Here is a 14,227-nt window from a genome sequence, read left to right on the forward strand (position 1 = left end):
TATCTCTCCTCTATTTAAATATTCTTCAACTATTTTCATCTGCATTTTTGTTAGTTTGGTATGCAGACCCTGCACATATTTTGTTAGATTTTCCTAAAAATTTCGTTCCTCATTGTTACTGTAATATGTAATATAAATTTAGGATTGTAATAACTTCTTGGTGAATTGGCCCTTTACCATTATGCAATGCCTCTGTTTATCCCTGGAAATATTCCTTATTCTACTTTGTCTGATATTAATAGAGCTACTCTAACTTTATTTTGATTTGTATTTGAATGGTATATTGTTCACTCAATTCATCTATATCATTATATTTAAGATGAGTTTTTAACAGAGAGAATATACTTGGGTTGTGTTTTTTTATCCAATATAACAATCCATCTTTTAATTGATATATTTAAACCATTTACATTAAATATAATTATTGAAATGTTTCACGTAGGTTTACCATTTCCTTTTTTTCTTTTGCTTTTCTTCTCATTCTTTCTTGCCTTCTTTTGAATTATTGGAATTTTGTTATAATTCTATTTTAATGTCTCTACTTTGGGCTATATCTACTTGTATTATTTTTAGTGGTTACTTCAATTCCATAGTCTATTAGTGTTAATGTTTTGCTACTAAAGTAAAACACTGAAGCCTTCCTACCATATAAGTCCCTTTGTCCTCCCACTTTATGTTATAGTTGCCATATATATTGCACTATATACACGGAACAACTCCCTACAAAATATTATAAGTTTGCTTTCAATAATCGCACATTTTTAAAAAAACTAAAATGGAAATAATACCCAATTATACTTAGCCAAACATTTACCATTTAGGAAACCCTTCCATCATTTCCAAAGTTTAAACTTTTCCTCTAGTCTCACATCCTTGCAGAACTTTCTTTAGCATTTCTTTTACAGCAGCACTTGCAATGAATCTTCTTAGCTTTCCATCATCTGAGAATGTCTTAATTTGCCTTCGTTCCTGAAAGAAATTTTCACCTACATATAATCCGGGTCAATAGTTCTTTTTTCTCTTGGTCTTGAAAAGGCAGTGTCTCACCTTCTGCTTTCATTTTCTCATGAGAAATATGTAGTCATTTGAATGGTATCTTACCTATATAAAACTTTTTTTTTTCCTGTTTGCATTCAGTGTTTCTGTACATGATTTTCTTTGAATTTATCCTCTTTAGGGTTGTTGTGTGTTTTGAATCTGTGAACTTATATCTTTTACAAAATTTAAGATGTTTTTAGCCATAATTTCTTCTTCCATACTAATGTGTTTTCCCTATGCTTAGCTCAACGACAAACGTGGTAGACCTTTGATATTTCCCCAGCAGTTCCCAGGGCTCTCCTCATTAAAAAGAAATTTTTTTTATTTCTTTGTTCTTCAGATTCTACAGTCTTTATTGATCTATTTTCACGTTTACTTTCTCTTTCTTCCTCATCACCATCCTGCTATTGAGCCCACCTAATGAATTCTTCAATTTCAGATATTATATTTTTAAGCTCTATAATTTTCATTTTGTTTGTTTTTTGTCATTTCTGTATCTCTGATGAAAATTTCTATCTCTCCTCTTATTTAAATATTCACCTTTCTCTCTTGGTGCATTATTATAACAGTGGCTTCAAATCTTTGTCTAATAAATATAAAACATCTGGGGCATCTCATATTTGGCATTCATTTGTCTTTTCCTATGATAACCGGTCAGATTTCATGGTTCTTAGTATATCAAGTAATTTTCTATTGTATCCTGGACATATTAAATATTATGTTATGAGACTTTGGGTCCCGTTAAAATCCTCTCAAGAATGTAGATTTCTTTATTTGTTTTAGCCGGCAATTTTGTTCCAACCACAGGTCCTGTCTAGCGTTCTATGGGTAGTTCCAATGTAACATCAGTTTTCAAAGCCTTTGCTGTGCTGAGTGGGCCTGCTTTTTGCACGCATCCCTCCTGTGATTTTGACTTTGGCTTTTAATTAAGTTCTCAAAGTTTTTGGTTATGGTTTTTATTGTGTGTTCCAGGCATGCACACGTTGAGGGTAAGACCAAGACTGCATTAGTTTACATGCAGAATTAAGGCTCCTCTTCTCCAGCTCTCCCCTCTTGGGGATTCTGTCACTCCCTCTGGCTCTCAGGGTACCATTTTTAAATTTTCTTTTGTCAGAAGGATGGGGTTGTTTTAGACTTTTAGCTTCTTGCACTATCGAGCAGTAGAATGTAATGAGGGCCACCCTCAGGGTAAAGCTTTTAGAGAAAAGAGAGAAAAATAATGTAGATTCTCCATAGCCTTTGTATATTCTGAATTCTCCTGAACATAAAACCTTTCTCTCAAGGTCTTTTGTGCCTGTGCCACCATTACAGTTACCACTACTTCTGTGGCCCTGCAACTTCCCGTCTAGGGCTGGCCTTGAGGCAGGGCCAGGAGAGGAAAAGAGAAAAAATGAGGAGCCCCCAACACACTTCACAAAGCAAAGTCACTTTTCTTGTTTTTCTGCGCAGAACAAGAGATTTTTCTCTTGGAACCTTAGGTGCCTACATTTTCACAGCCTGCATTTCTGTGGCAGTGCAGCTCATGACCTCAGGACACAGTTGGGAGAGAAAAATGAGAGGCAGCAAAAGCAGTATTTCCTCCACAAGCTCTGTATCACAGAGGAAACAAAACAGGAAATTCGTTGCTGCTATATTCGTAATTTTTCTAGTTTTGACTTCCCTCCCCATTTAATGTACTAATGTTTATTCTTCAGAATCTTCAGGTGGTTTTTTTTTTTTTTGTATTTTGTTCACATTTTCTAGTTCTAATCAGTGAGAAAGATAGGATGCAGTGGGATTACTCAACCTTAAAGCTCCCAATATTTAATTTTTAAGCAAGTGATCAGAAAGGATAAAGAAGACATTTATAAAACAATCATCAGAGCACATTGACCAAAACAGAAGATCTGATTTTAAAATTTTAGTCAAGATATAAGTAATGGTTAACAAATTGACCTGACTTATTTTCCTCATTTTCCTTTGGATAAGAAAATTATGAATGCAACATTGACACTGCATCAAAATTAATTGATTCAGGAGTTATTGAGTTCCTTTAAGAATTTCTTCAATTGTGTGTGGGTAATGATGGCAATAGTTTAAGCTTGAGAAACATAACTCAGTGTTGCTAGAAGCTTAACATAGAATATCTTAAAGCTCTGATTGGTGTGGTACTTGGCTTTTGGGTTGAGTACGACAGTCAATGAGTATGAAGCAAAAATGCCAAAAAAGGAAATATAATGAAATGAAAAACTCAATCTGAATTTTAAAGGGATCAGAGTGTTTCAGGAAAAAATAGTTCATATCAATTTGTAATGCAATACGGTCTATTCAAATAGCTATAATACAAGTATAAAGAATATTACAAACATCCTGGTAAAATCACTATTTTTTACATACAAACAAACAAAACCGGGGGGATCAAAATGAGATTTGTAGAAAAACATTTAAACCAAATATTCTTTACCTAGAAAAATCATTTTTGTATTTTTGTAAAATTGTATTTTGTATATGTGAATGCAACACAAGAAATATCCAAAATTCAAAGGCACTTGTATATTGTCTATTAAGAAATGATTAGAAGTTGTATGGCAGCCAGATGTCATGGTCTAAAATGCCTAAAAGCAAACAATTCAACCATTAAAAAGAAACTTGAAATAACGAGAAATAACAATAGTAGCTATGATTACAAAATATTAGAGACCTTATTACTGCTCAATATTTTTTACTCTCTCTTTTATCTGTGCACAGTGGAGGATTGTCTTTCCCTGGTCCCTTGAAGTTAGGCATGACTATGTGAATTGTTTTTATCAATGATAAAGGGACAGAAGAATTAAAGATCTGGCACATAATTCTCCATTCTCTCTTCCTCTTCCGTGGCAAACTTTGAAGACATTTTGAGATAGTGGCATGTTTAGAGGATGGAGCTGTCTTCAACTTGGATACCCAAGTGACCGCAATAAGACCAGTCGGCCGTAGCCAAGCAGTGGGAGGGAGAAAGAGACATCTTTGTTGTTATTAGTAGCTGAGGTTTAAACTTGCCTGTTACTTCAAAGTAGCCAAGTACATAGTGACCGATAAACACAATAAAAATGGATGTCTTAGTCTCTTCGGACTGCTATGACAGAATTTCTTTCTCACAGTTTGGGAGGCTGGAAGTCTGAGATCAGGGTGCCAGCATGGTCAAATGAGGCCCATCTATCCTCACATGGCAGAACCGACAAGCCAGCTCTTTTATAAGGGCCTTAATCTCATTCATGAGGGTTCTGCTCTCATGACCTAACCACCTCCCAAAGGCCCCACCTCTTAATACCATCACATTGGGCATCAGAATTTTACCATATGAATTTTAGGAGAACACAAACATTTGGACCATAGCAATGGGTGTTCAAATTCTGGAAATGAAAAGCTCAGGACATAAAAATGTTTAAAATGTCACTATAATAGACAGAATATGAACCCTGCACTTCCCAACAAAAGATTAAGAGGAAGAAAGACTTGTTAGGTGTTATAATGACTAACTCTGTTGCATACATGATTCAGTATAGAGTGTTGTAGTTTTGAAATCAATAAATTCAAAACTAATGGCTCAAGTAGAAAACAAATGTAACAGATTTTTAAATTACAAAGGGGGTAAATAATTAAAACAATGCCTGTATAGAAAAATATATAAGTAAATGTATAACATATGTAATTGAAAATTTTTTAAAAAACATAGAAGCCAGATTAATGACAGTGATTAGGACAAAATTGTAAATTAGATAAAATCATCTGTTTACAGAAAAACTCTTGCATATTGCATCTAGGGTCTTCCTCCTTAGAGTTGGCATCTTTATCCTTGTGCTCCAGGATGGACATGACGTGCCCATTCATTGGTCTACTTGTTTTTTTCACATTAGTAGCAGCATCTCAGAAAGCTTATGTAAGAATTTTCTCCAGATTTTCAAATACCTGAGGGTTAAATCCTTACTTAAAATAGCTGATAGGGCCCAGGCCATGGCTGTGGAAGTGACTTATCTTCTATATAGCTTCCTTTGTTCATAAAATGTGAGGTACTACTTAGTCACCCTCACTTTCTTGATTAGAATCAGTAGCTTAGACATTTTCTGAGGAGGTCTGAGTTCAGTCCTGCTGAGGCTCCAGTGAAGTATGCCTTCAATTTGGTTTCTGCTCACACCCGTTCTGAATAGACCATACTTCCTGAGTCTAAATCTTCTATACTCAGTGACTTCAGTTCCAAAACCTCTAACACCTGAATAATGGTACCATGTTATTAGCCCAAGAGAGTTGTTTGTAAAGTTTACCTGCCCTGTTTCTAAAGTGCGTAAGCACACGTTCTAAAGCAAAGCTTCTCAAATTTTAATGTGGACACAGATCACCTTGGGATTTTATTAAATGAATAATCGGATTCAGCAGGTATAGGATAGGGCCCAAGAGTTGGCATTTTGAGAAGAGGTTGTATAATACTCCAATATTTAATAACTGAGTTTTTATTTGTTTTGAGAGCAAAACATCCTTAAAAGCCAAATGCTTAGGAATTGATCAGTTTTAATTTCTCCATCTTTACTGCAGTATATCCATGTATGCATCCAGCTAACAAAATTTCATATATTCATTTAGCAAATTGTTGCTGTAATTCAGCTCTATGAGTCACAGCACAGAATACCTGGAAAAAGTATAAGTAATAAAATTAGCTATAAGCATTCTACTTACAAAATGTTATGATTAAATTCAGTAAACTACACATTTTTGCAATCCACCCCCTGCTCAAAATACTGTTTGTTTATGTACTAAGTCCTACACTATCATTCCTACAATCTTTGTGTCTTCTTTCTTTGATACATCTCTTTATACCTTCTTCCAAACTATAGCATTTTCCTGGATCTCCTATGAACAAACTTTTATAATTTTGGAGATGAAAAGTTTCTATTATTATAAATAGATTACTTAAACAACACCATTGACTGTTGGATTTCTAATTCCTTAACCCACTCTGTTATTTCTTTATCCATTGGCATCCTCCTTACTTTACCTCCTTCCCTATGAGCTTTGATTCTATAATGTTTTAAAATCTCTTAAAAATTTTGACTCCATTATCCCTCTATCCTTTTATCATACTCTATTCATGTTTGTCTTCAAGTAACTGTGAGGTATATTAAAAATTCCTGCAAATGAGGAGATTCACACTGACATTCTTACAATTTTGGACAATAAGTTTAAATTTGAAGTGTTTCTTGACTTAATTTGAGTGCTTTTCTCTACTGAGTTCTCTTCTCTTTTTAATGATCACTTCCCATCTCTGCTTTCTTAAAGTCTCCAATAATTCTCTTCCCATTCTTTCCTCTTTATCAACAGATACCTTCCCTGAGAAAATGGCAACAACCGCAAATAAACGTCCTCATCTTCTAGAGAATGAATCCACCAGTCTTCCTAGATCTGCACTTATGCTTTCTACCTTCCTGTCCATTTTGATTAGGAGGTAGAGTACCCCTCCTCTTGTAAATGACAGCACACTCTCAAGAACCTTACACAAGCGATTATGCTTGTGCCGCCTATATCTTGTAACTGCCCACCTCTACCAAATTCTTCCCACCAGTATTTAGAAATGCTCCAGGCTATTAACAACAATAAGAAAACAAGTAAACAAACAAAAAACAATAAATAGGTAGCTTATATCTACTGACAGAAAATAATCTCTGCTTTTGTTTGTCTGAATAGTAAGTTTTTCATTCACATTCACTTGAGGAAATATTTTCTCTGTGTATAACATTCCAGTTTGACAGTTTTGTTTGATTTTACCTCCTGCGCTTTAAAGGTAACTCCCTCTTTCTTCTAGTTTTTGCAATTTATGATGAGAAGTCTACTACTATTAATTTCTCTGTATTTAATGTTCCTCTATATTTAATGTTTTGATTTTTGCCCAACTGTCTTTAACACATATTTTTATTGTAGCCGTCCTGGTGTGTGTGCAGTCTTTTTATTTTCATTTATTTCAAAGTATTTTGCAAGTTCCTTTGGATTTCTTCTCCAAGAAAGAAATTATTTAGAACAATTGGTTACTTAGGAATGTGGTGTTCAATTCCATCAATTTTTGCTTTATGTATTTTGGGACTGTATTGTTAGGCCCATATATGGTTATAATCGTTGCATCTTCTTTATGGATTGACTATGATTATTATAAAATGTCCTTCTTTTTTCTAACGGTTTTTGTCTTAAAATCTATTTGTCTGATATTAGTATCCTAACTCCAGCTCTCTGTTAGTTAGTATTTGCATGATATATCCTTTCCTTCCTTTTACTCTCTTTGTCTTTGAACCTAAAGTGTATTTCTTGTAGACAGCATATACTTGGATTACAGGGTGTGTTATAATATTTTGGGGTTTTTTTAACTTTATTTTGTTCAATGTTTTACTTTTAAATTTTAACTCTTTTCTTCCTGTTTCTAGGATTAATTTTTTGTTTCTTATTCCAGTTTTCTCCATCTTATCTTTGGAAATTATGTTTCTTATTTTTATTTCAGTAACCATTTTCCTTGAAAATTAACATAACTAATAACATATTAAGAAAATCTAATGATCGTCAATAGCTCATCTTCCTCCTTGTAAACATTCTCAAAAATAATAAAAATCTTTAGAGGATTTCAATCGCCACCATATTGCCTGAACTTATATGCAGTTGATGTTCTTAATTTTAGTTCCTAAAAAATAAATTTGCAACTTAAACACTATTATAGAGAGAATAAATATTTGCACCAACTTACTGCTCTCCTACATCCTTGCTTATTTTGCTTCTTGTGTCATAGGTCTTTCTTTTTGGGCATGTTATGGTTGTTGTTGGTCTCTCCTCTCCCTTCACCCCTTCCTCCTACTCCTTAATGCATATCCTTCACATTTAATGGCAGATTTGTGGTTGGTAAACTCTATAAGTTTCTGTCAGTCTGAAAATGTACTTATCACACCCTCATTCTTTCATTTTCAACAGAAAGTTTGACTGAGAACCTGTTTCCTGGTTGACACATATTTTCTTTCAACATAGGTGTTGAGATTCTTGCAAACAAACATGTATGTTTTTCATCTTTTCCACTGAAGCTGTTAACATGTTAATCATATTTTTTTAAAATTCTCTGCTTAATGGTATTACCACCTTTGTCACCTATGTGTTTTTCCCTCAATATTTTCTTCTATGGATCATTTCTTTGGTATTACATCTAAGTACTTTTTGCCTAACTCAATGTCTCAAAAACTGTCTATTTTCTTGCAAAAGTCTCATAGTTTTTGGTTATGTATTCAGGTGTATTGCCAGCCTGAGTTAAATTTTGTACATTTTGCAAGGTATATGTTAATGTTCACTTTTTTTGTTTATGAATATCCAATTTTTCCAGCGCTATTTCTTGAAATTACTATTCTTTCTCCACTGAATTGTGTTTGCACCTTTGTCAAAAATCAGTTGACTATGTTTGTGAGTCTGTTTCTGGTGTCTCTAATCTGTTCAAATGATCTGTATTTCATTCATATAGCAAACACATTTTACATTGCTGCCAGCAATGAATGAGAGTTTCTGTTGTTCCACATCCTCACAAGTGTTTGGCGTTTGTCAGTTTGGGATTTTAGCCATTCCAATAGATATGTCTTGGTTTCATATTGCTGTTTTAATTTTCAATTCCTTAATGACATATGATGTTGAGTATCTTTACATATGCTTATGTGTCATCGATATGTCTTCTTCCCTGAGGAATGTGATGAGAAATTTTGCTCACTTTTAGCTGAGTTTTTATTTTCTTATTATTTAGTTTTTTAAGAGTTCTTTGCATATTTTGGATATAGGCCATTTATCAAATATGTCAAAAATATATCACCTTTGTTAAAGATCAGTTGATTATATTTTTGAATATTTCAGGACACTCTTTTCTGCTCCACTGTATTTTTAAGTCTATTTCTGAGCTTTTTATTTTATTCTACTTTTCTGTTTTCTTGGCAATACTACCCTGTCTTAATTAATGTAGGTTTATAATAAATCTTGAATTCAGATTGTGTTAATCCTCCAACTTTGGTTTTCTTTTCAATATTGCCTTTCTATATAAACTTCAGAGTCAGTTTATTGATATCCACATAGTAACTTTCTGGGATTTTGACTGCTATCACATTGAATCCATACATCAATTTGAGAAGAATGACATCTTAGTGATACTGAGTCTTCCTAGCCATGAACATGGAATATATCTCCATTTATTTAGATCTTTTTAAAAATTTCTTTGATCAGAGTTTTGTAGTTTTCGACAGGTGGATCTTATACATACTTCGTTAAACTTATACCTAAGTATTTCTATTCTTTTTCTTTTTGGTGTTAATGTAAATGCTGTTGTGTTTTCGATATCACATTCCATTTTTTTTATTGCTGGTATGTAGGAAAGCAATGTATGTTGCATATCAATCTTGTATCCTGCAGTCTTGCTATAATTGCTTGTTAGTTCTCCCAGTTTTTCATTGACTCGGGGATTTTCTACATAGATAGTCACTTAATCTGCAGCAAAGACAGGTTTATTTCATCCTTTCTGATCAATATATTTTGTTTTCTTGCCTTGCTGCATTAGGGAGAACTTCCAGTATTATGGTGAATATGATTACTAAAAGTGGACATCCTTGCCTTGCTCCTGATCTCAGCAGGAAAACGTCTAGTTTCTCACCATTAAGTATAAGGTTAGCTATAGGTTTTTTGTAGATTTTATTTATCAAGTTGGGGAAATATTGCTGTATGCCTAGTTTTTTGAGTTTTTCTTTTTTTTACCATAAATGGATATAAGGTTTTCTCAAATCCTTTATATGTATCTATTGACATAATCATACGATTTTTCTTCCTTGATCAGTTGATGTGATGGATTACATCAATTGATTTTCAAAAGTTGAACCAGCCTTGCATTTCTGGAATAAATTCCACTTGGTCATGGTGTACAATTATTTTTACACATGGTTCAATTTGATTTGCTAATATATTGTTGAGAACTTTTGCATTTCTGTTCTTAGGAGACATCAATCTATATTTTTTCTTTCTTTTACTATCTTTGTATGGTTTGAGTATTAAGGTAATGCCAACCTTATAGAATGAGTTAGGAAATATTCCCTCTCTTATCATTTTCTGGAAGAGATCATAGAGAATTAGTATGTTTGTTTCTTTAAATATTTGGTAGCATTCACCAGTGAAACATTCTGGGTCTGGTGCTTTCTATTAGAAAAGTTATTAACTATTGAGTCAATTTTATTAATTGATATATATCTATTCAGATTATCTATTTTCCTTGTGTGATTTGTGATAGATTTTTTGTCTCAAAGAATTTTTTCATTTCATTTATGTTATCCAATATGTGGGCATAAAGTTGTTCATAATATTTCTTTATTATCCATTTAATGTCTGTGGGATCAGGAATGATGGCCCTCTTTCATTTCTTATATTAATAATTTGTGTCTTCTCTTTTTTGGTCTTGGTTAGCCTGACTAGATATTTAGCAATTTTATTCATCTTTCAAAGAACCGGCTTTTAGTTTCATTGATTTTCTTCATCGATGTCTTATTATCAATCACATTGATTTCTGCTCTAGTTTTATTTCTTTTTTCTGCTTATTTGTATTTAGTTTTCTCTTCTTATTCCAGTTTCATAAGTCAGAGATTTACAGTATTGATTTTTGAGCTTTCTTCCTGTCTTATATATGCACTCAATGCTATAAAATTCCCTCTAATCACTACTCACTGCATACCACAAACTTTGATAAATTGTAATTTTATTTTTACTTCCAAATAGATTTTTAAAACTTTAGATAGACTTTAAGTCAACCAAGCACTCCCTACTATATTAGTTGTCTCTCACTTCATAACAAATCACTTAAGACTTAGAAGCTTACATAATTAACATTAATTATCATACCATTTCTCAGGGTGGGGAATCTGGGAGAAGCTCAGGTGGATGATTCTGTCTCAGGATCTCTCAAAATATTTCAGTCTACCTGTCAGTCTGTGATGCGGTCATCTCAAGGCTCAACTGGGCCTAGAGAATGCTCTTTCAAACTTACTCATATGGTTTTTGGTAGGCCTGAGTTTCTTGATAGATATTGGTCTGAGGCTACATTTCCTTGCTATGAGGACATCTCCATAAGGATTCTCACAAAATGAGATTGATTTCTTTCTAGCATGTTGTTCAAGAGAGTTCTTGAGCTAAGGAGAGAGCTCCCAAGTCAGAAAACTCAGTCTTTTATAACTTAACTTCGTAAGTGACACACCATTACTTTTTCCATATGCTGTTAGTCACAAGAACTGATCCTGGTACAGTGTGGAAGTGTATGGATACCATGAGTTCAAGATTACTCGAGACTACCTTAGAGGCTAGCTACCTTAGGTATCTCGGTTGCTTTTGGCCACTTTGGTGAAAATTTAGAAATCTGATAAAGAATTGGAGGCTACAAGATCTGCCAAAGTACCAAGCTATGGCAGGTGATACTGTCTATAAAAAGGAGGGGCATGATGCCAAAAGCGAGTTGAGTGGATATTTCCTTTGATCAAAAAACAACCCCATCTGACTGATAATCACACTAGACACTGTAGTTCATAGAAGGATAGAATCAAGAGATGGCCAAAACACAGTGATAATAAGTCAGATTTAAATCATTTTTTTTTTTTAAAGATTTTATTTTTTTCCTTTTTCTCCCCAAAGCCCCCCGGTACATAGTTGTGTATTCTTCGTTGTGGGGTCTTCTAGTTGTGGCATGTGGGACGCTGCCTCAGCGTGGTCTGATGAGCAGTGCCATGTCCGCGCTCAGGATTCGAACTAACGAAACACTGGGCCGCCTGCAGCGGAGCGCGCGAACTTAACCACTCGGCCATGGGGCCAGCCCCAGATTTAAATCATTTTTGTGGACTGATATCAATGGCTTTCTGATAAGCCACTTCTGAAATGTATTTAATACATCTATACAAATATTTTTATGCATTTGTGACTACAATGGACCGAATATTTGGTTCCCCCGAAATTCATAGGTTGAAATCCTAACCTCCAATATGATGGCATTAGGAGGTAGAAACTTTGAGAGGCAGTTAGATCATGAAGGTGTAGTCTTCAAGAATGAGAGTTGTGCCCTTAGAAAGGAGGCCTTAGAGAATCTCTCACTCTCTCTCCACCGTGTAAGGGTACAACAAGAAGTCAGCTATCTGCAACCTTCAAGAGGGTTTTCACCAGAATCCAACCATGCAGGCAGCCTGATATCAGACTTACAGCCTCCAGAACTGTAGATAAATTTCTATTGTTTCTAAGCCACCCAGTTTATGGTACTTTGTTATAGCAGCCTGAATTGACTAAGAAATTGGTATCAAAAATGGAGGTCTTGTTGTAACTAACACCAAAAAAGTTAAAGCAGCTGTAGAATTTTGAGGTGCATCTTATTAAAAATCTAGATTGTCCTTATCTGAATTTTATAGCCAGATCTGGTGAGAGCTCAGAAAGAAAAAAAGGGGAGCTGCAGAGAAAACTTCTATCTTCTTAGAGAATATCCAAATAATCATGAACAGAATATTGGTAGAAATATGGGCAGTAAAGGCCATTCTGATAAGATCTCAGAAGTAAATGAGGAACACGTTATTGGGCAATGGAGAAAAAGTGATCCTTGTTATAAAATAGCAAAGAACTTGGTTGAAGTGTGCTCATAGTCTAAGGTTTTATGGAATGTAGAGCTGGCAAGTGAAGAAGTTGGATATTTAGCTGAAGATATTTCTAAGCAAGGCCATGAAGGAGTGGCTTGGTTTCTCCCCACTGCTTAAAGTAAAAAGTGAGAAGAGAGAAATGACTTGAAGAGAGAATTGTTAAGCAAAAAAGGAACTAGAACTTAAAGATTTAGAAAATTCTCAGCCTTTCCATAATTGCAGAAAGTAAGAAAGTGTGTTCAGAAGAGAACAATAGGAGTGCCCAACTGGTTCTCTGATAAGAAGATGATTAGTATGGATATGAACCAGGGACTTAAACAGCCATCTCAATAGAAGCCAGGAGCTATTCTTTAAGACAAGGGAAAGATGACCACAGAAGGTGATTCAGAGATCTTCAGGGCTGTCACTCCCAGAGTGCAAGGGCCCAGGGGGCAGAGCAGTTTCAAATGGTGGTGCTGCCTCAGCGGTTCATGCAGGCCAGGATGCTGCCTCCCAGTGCCTCAGGGGTGTGGACCCACAGAGAGCTACAGCTTGAGCTGGGCCTGGTGGAGCCTTGGAAGTAGGGCCACCCAGCGTTGCAGGGCCACAACCTCAGCCTGGGAGAGCCAGGGAGGTGAAACTGCCATCCCTGGGGACCTGGAGGGCAAAGTACCAAGCTGAAGAGGATTATACTTGAGCCTTAAGGTTCAATGTTTGCCGTATTAGGTTTTCAACTTACATGAGACCCATTACCCTTGTCTTCTTACCTACTTTTCCCTTTGGGGATAGCACTGTCTATCCTATGCCTGTCCCCCCATTTCCTTTGGGAGCACATCACTTGTTTTCACAGATTCACATTTGGAGAGGAATTTGCCTCAGGGTGAATTGTACCTTGAGTCTCAGCCATATCCGATTTAGATGATATTTAGATGAGACTCTGGACGCTGGACTGTAGAGTTGATGCTGGAATGAGTTAAGACTTTTGGGACTGTTGGGATGGAATTAATGTGTTTTGCATATGACAAGGACTTGAATTTTGGAGAGCCAGGGGAAAAAAGCAATGGACTGAATATTTGTGTTCTACCCAAATTCGTATGTTGAAATCCTAACTCCCAAAGAAGGATTTTAAGAGGTGGGGCCTTTGGTAGGTCATTAGTTCATGAGGTCGGAGCCCTCATGAGTGGGGTTTGTGCTTTTATAAAAGGGACCTTAGAGAGCTGTCTAGCTTTCTTTCTGCCATGTGAAAATGCAATAAGAAGTCTTCAGCCTACTACCTGAAAGAGGCTCCTCACCTAAAACTGACCATGGTAGCGCCCTGATCTCAGACTTCTAGCCCCTAAAACCAGGAGAAAACTTTCTATTGTTTATAACCATCCAGTCTATTTTAAACAATCTTATGAGAATATAAGAGAGGAATCTACAGAGCTTCTATCACCAGTGCCAATTAATATTGTGTGAGGTAAAAGGCCGTTTATGTTTCTAAGGAAGGGGCTGTCAGCATCTCTTGGCCCAGCCCCAAGAAGGGAACTTGAAACTGTTTGTGCTATTGTGGG

The sequence above is a fragment of the Equus asinus genome, chromosome 27 (genome assembly GCF_041296235.1).
Source record: "Equus asinus isolate D_3611 breed Donkey chromosome 27, EquAss-T2T_v2, whole genome shotgun sequence".
NCBI lineage: Eukaryota > Metazoa > Chordata > Mammalia > Perissodactyla > Equidae > Equus > Equus asinus.